This window comes from Gadus macrocephalus, chromosome 14, assembly GCF_031168955.1.
Source record: "Gadus macrocephalus chromosome 14, ASM3116895v1".
Lineage (NCBI taxonomy): Eukaryota > Metazoa > Chordata > Actinopteri > Gadiformes > Gadidae > Gadus > Gadus macrocephalus.
The window spans coordinates 9,018,888-9,030,350 of record NC_082395.1 but is presented as its reverse complement, the minus strand read 5'-3'; positions in this window follow the sequence as shown (position 1 = coordinate 9,030,350).

Genomic DNA, 11,463 nt, shown 5'->3' with positions numbered 1-11,463 from the left:
GTGAATCCACACAGACCCTTTCCAGTTGTGTTGTGTAGGAAATGGATAAAAAAATGAAAATTCTGATTGGCTTCCACGAAAACAATCCCTTTTCAGAGCAGGTTATGTCACTCACACATTAGAGGCTGTGTTTTGGGGCTGCCTTGCAGGCGCTCTAATTGGTGCAGCATTGTCGCTGATGGAGTACTTCATAAGCATGCTCAGTGATAGTTTTCAGGAGAATAGATCACTGCTGATTAACACACAGGCACCCTTACCTTGCGCACACTGATTGTGCTGTTAACATTCTAGTCACACTGGGCAAAGGGGGGGTGGGGGGTGGGGGGTGGGGGGAAGAGAGAGAGAGAGAGAGAGAGAGAGAGAGAGAGAGAGAGAGAGAGAGAGAGAGAGAGAGAGAGAGAGAGAGAGAGAGAGAGAGAGAGAGAGAGAGAGAGAGAGAGAGAGAGAGACAGAGACAGAGACAGAGACAGAGAAAGATAAAGAGTGCAGGCAGTACAGAGGGAGAGAGAGAGAGAGAGAGAGAGAGAGAGAGAGAGAGAGAGAGAGAGAGAGAGAGAGAGAGAGAGAGAGAGAGAGAGAGAGAGAGAGAGAGAGAGACAGAGGGGGGGGGGGGGCAGGGGAGAGAAAGAGAAACAGGAAGAGAGAGAGAGCACGATAGAGGGGGGGGGGGGGGGGCAGAGGAGAGTGAAGAAGCCGTGGAGAATGGCAGACATGTCAATTGTGCAGGGCTTGAGGGAGCGGCTGAGTCATCAGTGACCATTCCATGATGTGATCTCACGGTCCTGACTGGATGGCTGGGCTCTCTACCTGCAGCACACACTGGGGATAGCATTAGCTATTCCCCGTCCTCTTTGTTGCATTGGTTGAGGGATCAGAACAAACAGAAGGAATGTTTTAACAAGAGACACAAAAGAGCATTTAAAACATCCCAATTTTGTGCTGTAACAACCTTTTCTATTTCAGTATTGTACGTTTGGCTTGACTCTTAAGAATATGGTTGAAAATGTTTTCATTATCATGACAACAGATTATAGATATTGCCAGACATCATCATTTTCATTGTCCCAGAGACAGGTGTAGGCCTGAAGCCATGCTCCACAACACGTTGATATGGATATACACTTTGACCTACCATGTAAGGCGCTTTACAATTTTTTTCTGCCTGAAAATAAACCAAACTTGTATACAGGACCAAACCCAGAGTAATCATTCTGGGATTTACCCAGGCCTTAACAAATAGAAAGTGTTTTTCGCAGTGTGAGAAATCAGTCAATGTAATGGCACAGTCTGCCTTAGTTTACGTATTTACTCGAGAAACGATTCTGTTAGGACAAAGGATGACTGTACTGAGCCACTGCAAAACATCTAGCCACAAATTGTAGGAAAGTGAAAAGTTCATTCATCAAAATCCCACAGTAGCAGCATTATTGAAGTTTTTTTTAGCTCAAATCCATACAAGACGATGGGAGCTTTAATGTGGTAAAGGCCTAGGACTTAGGAACAGGGCATAGGACTTGCATTATTCAATGCTATATTAAAATACCTTAATATTATAATGTTTGCACTTTTTTGTTTCTCACATTACCCAATGTTAAAGTACTGTCATTGATTTATGACTGAACAGACATTACAGACTAGGAATAACCTGGACATATAACATAAATTCAACTTCCATCTCAGATAGCTCTAGTTTAGATCTCATCAAGAACATTGAGTCCCCACACTTGGCAATGAAACACAATTTATGTGATTTTTTTGCAATCACCATGTCTCTCTGGAAGAAGCAATTACATGCTCGGTTGGCCAGCAATTACATTTTTGAAAACTTCACTCTACATGAACTTGAAAAGTAGAAGGCATACTTTTTTAAGGATGAGATTTCACGCCGTTATCAATTATCACAAAATATCCCCCACATCTCTCTTGTTATATTATCATCATTATTATACAATCACATAGAATATACCAGAGCCAGAGTAAAAATTATGATATTATAGTAGGTAAGCATAATCATATTATTTATACATTTACGCAAACATACATTTCAAGCATGGTATATGCTGTTCATTACTGTCGCGGAAATATAAATCATAACTTTAATATACAATTATATACAAATTATACCTTGTTGATATAATTACTATTCAAATGAAAAGGAATTGCATATTCTCCCTGTACCTAGAGATACCTCCCTTTCTTTCTCGGACTGAGAGCGGTTAAGATCGTTGGAGTTTGCATTGCCACTGTAGCCATGAGGTCTGATGGTCTGATACTCATGCCAATCGACTCACTTCTTTGTTGTGGAGATTCCTTTAACTGTCTTGCAGCCTTGCTTGCTTGTATTGCAGTTTAACTTGGCCTCCCCGCCAATCCTAAACCCTCCACGATGGTCACTCCCACTCACCTTTGTTACGTTTGAACGACCCATAATGCAAAAGTTTCCCTATAAGAATCTTGTTCACCCTTCCATTGTATCTCTGAAGGTATCCTTGTTAACTTTGCTGCCTGAACTTTCCCATGATCATACTGTAATATTAAACCAAATGTTTGGCTGGCCAACGTGTCCTAAATTTTTCTTCATCATTACTCACCATATGTAACCTTATCTAGCATTGGTTGGATTCAACATGTATAAAATAGGTAACGAATAACGAATATAGTGAGTATGAACAGAATGAAAGAGCCTGAGACCATCCTGGTCACATGACCTCAGGGGCGTAGCCACGTGGGGGCCAGGGGGGGCCGTGGCCCCTCCTGGTCAGAGGTTGGCCACCCCGCTGGCCCCCGGAGTATAAAAATAAAAAATAAAAAATAATGGAAATGGTCTAAAGAAAGCTTAAATATATGCACTTTTAGTTTGATCTAACTTTAAGTGCAATAAATATTGCACTTAAAATACCCCGCCCCCGTTGACAATCAAGTGCCACCCCAAAGATAAGACTGGCCTGGGCTGGCCCCCACAGTTATAAAATCCTGGCTACGCCCCTGCATGACCTCACATTCTGTTTTGATATCAGGCTGGACTTCCTACAAACATATAGATTTCCAGAAATTACAATGTAATTGGGGCCAATAGTGTCGTAGTTGACGTAAATGGGCCAATCAGGGACTGCATCAAAGTATGCACTAGCGGAATTCTTTTGCAGAAACTATTCTGCCATGATCGCATGTGCTGATTGGGTAAGTACGTCTGTCAAGGCATGTATACTCGCCCACTGAATTTTAAGTTGGTTGCTTGCTAGAGGTTCAGACTTAGGGCATAATTTGAATCATATTATAATAATATGATATTGTTATATTTATTATTTTATTTATTATATTATATTATTATTTTATTTATATTATTATGATTTTTTTTGTAATTTCATACTTTTGCATTCTCATGTTGATTGGCTCATTGGTTGGTGTTTGTTGTTGCTGCAGGCCTCATGGTGCTGCAGTAATCAGTACTGACAGCTTCCACATTCTGGAAGAAAGACATCCTAAATTGGAATAGATTCCCCCCTCCAACTCTTAGCAGGATGGATGGATGAGGTTGCTGCGGTTGCTGTCGATTTAGTTAGAGCTAACAAAATCGTACTGCGTACTGCTCATATAGATCACCATATATATGACTGTATTGTTGGTTGTTGAAAGAACAACAACAACAACCACAACCGCCTCTGTACCTCATTCTTCCATCAACTTACCACTGGAAACTAGAAAACTCAATTCGGATCCAGCAGTTCTACCTCAGCAAAAACCACAGACTGAAAGAGAAAGAGCTAGGCCTATGCCTTGTTTCCTGTAACATTACGGTGATATATTCCTAAGAGGAAAAAACAAATTCAAGAGTGGATACGTTTTGAGAAGGTATATTCATACAGTGGCCAGCCTACACACTGTTGATTTAAAACGTTTACAGACAATTCTTTACAGTGTAATAGTGTTAGTGCTGACCAAGTTTCTATTGCTACTGGTAATAGATTACAGTTTTTTTCAATTGCTTGAACACGTTTTGCAAAATTTGGCTCATTGTGTCAAAACTCAACACACAAGCAAATAAGACAACAACACTGGGAAATAAACCATTCACATCTATGTCAAATTGAAACTCGGCTATCGAAACCTAACAATTCTTTGTAAAAATGGCACTCTGATGTCAAAATGAAACACACTTGCATCATATGAATACACTTTCAGATCAGCAGCAACACATTGGTCTACTTTATATAAAACACTGCAGTCTTTCATGTTCACTGTTTTTATTCAGCACCACAGAGGGCACGTTTTCACCACAACCAAAATAAATACTAAATACTGTATATTGCTCTACTGTACATTACAGTGCAGTAAATACAGTTTGAGCAAAAATAAATAAATAAATAAACCCTATTGTACTGTGAACACAGAAAAACATGGCAATTGTGCATGGGTGGGCTTATGGACCCTGCCGTCTGTTGGGGTCTGGCCATAGGATCTCATCAACATCACAAGTAATATTTTCTTGTGTGCCGAATCCATCCATGGATTGACCCTATGTTGATGTCTCTGCAGGCCTGTTCCATTGCCTGCAGAAGAGGCATGCGAGCATGAGGTTGGCGGTCATATACGCACCATCTCCAAGCCGAAAATAATTCTTCTATGGGGTTTAGAAATGGTGTGTAAGGGGGCAAGTATAGGACTTCAAATTGATGATGGTTGGTGAACCAGTTGCAGACCAGAGCAGCCCGATGGAAACCAACAATGTATATGTGGTACTGATACAATGGCACATATTCAGCTGTAACTGGATGACACCAATACTGTATTGTAAATGTAAAGGACTGTAACACTTACCTGTACATGTTCACGTCGAAGTCCTTTGACCCTGACACTGTTTCTCTCAAATGGGACCCTGTACAATTGCTTCATGGTAATTTGGTGCTTTACCATGATGCGTCTGATATTGGAAATGCTCACTCGCTCTATGTTATTGAATACTTCTCTATCTGATACAGTCTGAGTAGAGTAGAAAGTAGAGAGTTGAAGACATACCTGTTTTCGAGTTGGAATGTCCTTATTATGGATGAAACTGTTGGTGTTCAGTTTTGGAAGAAAGTGTTTTCAGGTGTGTAAGTAAGTATTCTCAATTAACCAATGTGTTTAGGATTTTGAATAGATGTGTTTTAGCAATGGTACAATGAGACGTCATTTTTGAATTAAGTGTCTTATGTATGAAATACTGTGTAGTGTGCAGGAGCAAGTGTGTTGCAGAAAGGAGCAAGTGTGTTGCACAATTGCAACTAAAGTGCAAAGCAGCGCTTTTGTTTAAGGAATGGTTACATGTGTTTAAGGTATAGAAACAAAAACTTCAAGTTGTGTTGCTTTGGTCTAAGCATGTGTCTATAGTGTTCAAGCAATTGAAAAAAACTGTAATTACACATTTACAGATACAGCGAAATTATTGGTCCAAACAAATAGGCTATGAAGCGAAAGATGTGAAACGCCCCTTTACCCAGATTTTATACTTGTCTCCTCTCAGACTTTCAATTTTTGAGTGAGTTGTGAGATTGTACTTCAACCCACCCCAATTCTGACGAGCCAACATCCATCATACGTTCTGCAGCTCCATGGCTCCGTTCCTGTATCAAAGTATATTTTATTCATTGCATAGACGCCTCCACCAACTCATTCCCTTGCTCAGGTTGACATATATTAACAGTGATAGGCGACTCCCGCGCCGCACGTCGTTGCTGCGTTTTGTTCCCTGGGAGGACTATACACATGTTGACAGATGTCACCGAGCATAGGCTTAGACAGGGCCAGACCCCAGTAGAGTAGCGTAGCAGGGAGTAAGGGATCAGCAGCCAAGCTGAGGGAACTGCCTGCACTCAGGCTGAGGTAATGCGACCGGGGTTTTACACCGTCTGCCAGACGCAAGAGGAGACAAGCTGCTGTCTGTTTGCCTATGCCTCAACTCTCCCAGCCACCCTGGAAACCCAGAGTGACTGCCCACCATTGGTTCCCTTCAGATCATAACAGTGGGACTTCTGTCTACAACAAACTAGACACCAATTCATCCAGCTATTTATTTAGCTGTATTCTTTAACCGACATACACTACTAGAACGAAACATCCAAATCCTATTTTGTTTAAAAACAGGAAGACGAACATTGAACAAGACACACAATCTCCTTTTTAAAGGACTTTATTTTAAGCTGAGTATTTGTCCTCTTTCGTTTTTGTCTCAGCATCACCTTCTATTAAGTGGCTGGGTAATTAAGACCAAACGTGATTGGGCCTCCGATCCCATCCTATGCTGTAAGTCACTCAGGGGGGCCTGCCTAACATGTCGTTACATTAATCTAAAGGACGTACATTGTTCCCCCTTGCTGGTTCAATATAAATGAATTATGGAGGGGAAAAACTAATTATCTTTGAAGTGGGGCCTACTCTGAGAATTCTGAATCATTATCACATTGTTTATTGCACGTTGTTTACGAAGCAATGTCAGGGAGCGACTGATGTGGGGAGGGGTGAGCAAGTATACCAGTTAGCCCTGCATGTTCAGACTTAATGATTCCTCTCGCTGATGAGAAATGAGGAACAAGTGCAATCAATGCATGGGCGGTGGATACCAGGTACCAAAGTAGTTTGAAGTATGTGTTGTTATTGAGCCGATATAGGACCGGATGAGGGCAAGTAACAGTACAGTAAGAAAGGAGACATACAAATACTTAGTTCATTAACAAGATATGGAAAACCATACAAGGAAGATGGTCACATAAATATATAGCATGCAGTAAAATGCTGACCAGTGTTGCAATTTGAAAGTCATATGATAATTGTTTCATATCTGATCTGACCAGATAGTTGATGATGTTGATCATGTCCATAGCTCTATAAAGTGGCATTCGATCTTCTATCAAGTTTCAGAACAACAACCTAGCGAAGCTCCATGTAGTTAAAGTCCGATAGTCAATTTATCATTTATAATAGCCTCTTCTGCCCCAAAAAAGAAAAGAAATGTTCCCATACGTATTGGCTTAAAACTGAAAAAGATATACGTGAGAGTATTGCAGAAGCTCAATCCATATGCCTTTCTTCTTGAGCCAACATGTGAATAAGAAAAGCAACCCCTCAACAGCAGGAGATGAGCTTGCATCCAACTTGATATCATAACTAATTTAAATGCTTCAGTCCTGCCCAAAGACATTTTTTTTTGAGCAGCCTATAAAGTGACCACAACAAATACAAACACACCTTGCTGGGTGAACCCTTCTCTGGTTCTCTGGGTAGGCTATAGGTCTTGCTCTTAGAATTTCATGAGCCTGCTATGAACAGCACAATAATAAAGGGGCAATTTAGTCATTGAGGTTTGGAAGTTCCAGCAGCTCTTATGTGTATATGCTTGCTTCGCAAGTTTTCTTAAAATGAACAGGCAGCTCCTTAATGTATGTGGCATTTACAAAAAAACGAATAATACCACCACAATAATAAAGCTACTCATTTAAACCTATATTCAATTTAAACCTACATATCTCTCTTTATTTTTACACACACACACACACACACACACACACACACACACACACACACACACACACACACACACACACACACACACACACACACACACACACACACACACACACACACACACACACACACACACACGCACACACACACACAGATGCTCTACTTATAGCACCACCATTTAGCTAAAAACAATAGTACTTTTCACGAAGAAAAAACGCAAAAAGGGAAGAAGGAGAATAACAAAGGCGGTTTCAGTCATCATGAATCTCCTTCTCTGGTTTGGTGAGTGTTGAGTGTTTTTCAATTAACAAGGTCTGGGACTGATGTTTTCTAAGGCTCTTTTAAGTAGAAAGTGTAGAATGTGCATACAGTATGTGTGTGTGTGTGTGTGTGTGTGTGTGTGTGTGTGTGTGTGTGTGTGTGTGTGTGTGTGTGTGTGTGTGTGTGTGTGTGTGTGTGTGTGTGTGTGTGTGTGTGTGCGTGCGTGCGTGCGTGCGTGCGTGCGTGTGTGTGTGTGTGTGTGTGTGTGTGTGTGTGTGTGAGAGGGGGTGTTGGCTGGCAATGCCTTCCACTATTTATTTAATCAAGATTATGATTTCCCAATACACAGCCCCAAGCAGGTACTTTTACAATTAATTCTTGTTTTTTTCCTTTCCCTTTCCTCACAGTCATGCATATCATGGTATTCAATTATATGTTATGTAATATTTTATGGTATTATTTTTTTTATACCATAAAAAAACATAATGTTAGGGCTAAAATGACACAAAATGTCAAGTGTACTGACCTGAGATAACAAATGCTATAGGGTAAGAGGATTCATTCAGGATGGAGGCATACTTGTCGCCTTGTAGCTGTTGTACAATGCTTGCAACACAAAAATGCCATTGTGGAAGGCAGGATTGCCAGCTTTCAGGCAAACACGTGCACCCTCTCGTTGCCCTCGCTGTCTTATTGGTATGTGTTCAGTTACAAAGCACACATTATGTGATGTGACGTGAAGTTGTGCCCAGGCACTGTGTTAGACTGATGGGCTGACCTGTTAGTGAGTTGTCAGTCCCCTGGCACTGCAGTCACCCAAACACACACTGTTCCCTTTCTCCTTCACTGTATATTTCAGAAATATGTTTGGATGAGACCGAACATTGGTTCCAGTAGTTTTTTGCTTCTCAATAGGCTACTGAAGATTTGCAGTACAGAAATTGTTCCAATTAGCATGGGGTCATCAACTCTTGCTGAAATGTCAAACCTAGAACTCTCGATTCTTTTATCACAACATCCTGTCATTGGTTTACAAATATAAAGGCCTTTAGCAACAACCCACTGACAATGGCTCTATAAGGGTAACAAATCCATAGAAAGGCGCATACAGATAAAAAAAATTACATCTTGTAATATTCAAGGTGAGTACTTCTTAGAAATATTGACAAAAAACGTTTTGACTCTGCTGTCTGGGTGAAAAACAAACCAGCATTTTATATTATAGATGATTGCAACTCTGAAAAACCTAAAAAAAAAAAACTCTAATAAAGCACCTTGAAGGAATGCTGATAAATTAAGGCTCGACCACATCTTTTTATTTAACTACAACCTTTCCCTAGACAGAATATTATGCTTTCAGAAAATCACTTAATGGGGGGAGGTGTGGAGTGGCAGTCCATTAAATACAAAGCTCAATGCACACCTGCATGTCTGATTCCTTGTCCTTAGCACTTCCAGTTCGATGATCCTGTCAAATCTGTATCCTCAGGCAAGGTCCACGCTGTCAACGGGTTTGTTGTTTATTGTATTGCTAGTTGATCTGAAAAGCATGTCACCAAAAAGTTAAACTCGACTGAAAGGAGACTGCCTTGCCCTCTTCCTCCAGGACCTTGGTAACAGCATACCATTAATCACAATTTCTTTCATCATTCTCTTGTCTGTTCCGTAAGCACTTCTTACTACAGTGAGTTTACGCTGAAAAATGATCAAATTCTCGCCTTTAACCTACAAAGCAGTTTGTTTGATGTTGTTGCTTTTGAGCACTAGATGAAGACAAATCACGCGCTGCTTTTCTACTTGATATCGATTTTTCTGTTGACATAGGTTAGATTTTGTGTGCCGCATTGAAAAAACTCAGAGCCTACTGATAACCAAAATACCAAACATAGTCCCATGACACTAATTATTATTTAAGTTTTACTGGTGTAATCGTTTAAAAATAATTAGAAAGGACTTGGAAACACAGTGAGTTGTATCAAGTTAGTTTTTCTAGCGATGCAAAAATAAGATACAATAAGATTACCATGGTACCATTGGTAGTATTTTTTCCAAAACATGTCCAGTATCCTTCTGTGCCATGAAACATTTCCAGATCCAGTAATACTTGCACTGTCAAGGTCAACGGCATGGCGCTGTTCAAGTTCAAAATGTTCATCTCACCTGAAACGTTATACCTTACTCACCCATAATTCTGTTCTGCACACCTTAGCCCATCACTGCTGACATGGTGCAATACCCCACTAGCTGCTCAGCTCTCACCCCCTCACAACAAGCTGGTGTTCATGGCCCCGGGCTCCCCAAACATCAGCTCTCTGATCATGCACCTGGAGCCAAAAGGTGTTGATGCTGATGTCGAGGAGCCGCTATCCCAGCAGGTCGGCGTTAAAACACCTGGTCCCTGTACCGGTGTTACCATGTGCAGGTGTTAATACCATGTACTTGTGGTACCATGATCATGCAAATTGTACACAAATCACCACACACACACACACACGCACGCACGCACACACAGGGGGGGGGGGGGGAGCAAAAGCAGACATCATGAATGAACTGAACGGTTGGTGGTTCAAACATAAATAAAGCTTGGTGGGATTTTTATTATGGCAAGCAATCTCTTCATGACATTCCTCTAACAGAATTCTACTGGTCATTCAGAAGTAATTTATTGATGGATTTCCTTGTAATTTAGAGAGGATTAAAATATATTGTGTTTTTTCACTGGCAGGTTCATTCCCAATTGCTCATATAGGAATCTGAAATCCTGTCAGTAGATACGACTTGATGATTGGACTTCAGGAAAAAATACAATATATATTTTCCACTTTTCATTTCTTTCTTTCTTTCTACTTCTTTTTTTCTCTTGTATCTCGGTATTAAGCTATTTCTGTGCTCAGGCTGTATTTCTTTCCACACCTATTACAGCTAATAATCTTCAGTGTATTAATGTGGGTATGTGAGAATGTGATGCACTAAGTGTTTTGAGTCGACAGAAGCTAAATGCAGTCTTTGTGCCATTTGAAGAAAACCTTGTGAAAGGCCAAAAGGTAAAACGTTTTTTCATAGAAATAACTACTACGGAGAGCATTTTCATTGAAATGCATGCTCTGAAAAATCCTCCACACCACAATCAACTGTTATGTTGTTGCCTAGAGGGAGCATAAAGGTGATAACCACTCAACTCAGCCTGGGATCCCTTAGTATAGAGAGACTGTATAGAGTTTAGCATAGTAAACTCTATAAGCATGTAGTTAAATAGAGCCCCAAGGTCACTGGGGATAGGGGAATAAAGCAAGAGGCAATCTATTGATAATATTTTTTTTCTTATGAGCTGGGGATTTTAGGATGTCATATATCATAAGGTTTTATTGCACTTTAGAGGTGTGAGTTAAGTGTGAATGTAAATGAAATTGGTATACCTCCAAGGATAATATTGCATCAAAATATGATTTTGGTCTGAGAGTAGAACAATCCATCTGCCAACATACAGACCATCAGCTATTTAAAAAAAAAATACATGAGATGAAAAAAAGATATAAGAAGCACTTGCATGCTAACCATGTTCCCTCCCAGATGTTCTTGCCACATGAGAATATGTTTTTGTATGGAATGGATCAGATTTGTACAACAGTATGCTGCATGTATGGTAATATATTCAGCTGCTGCCTGTACCTTGCGGTGCCATCAATGCTTGTTATTGGCCAT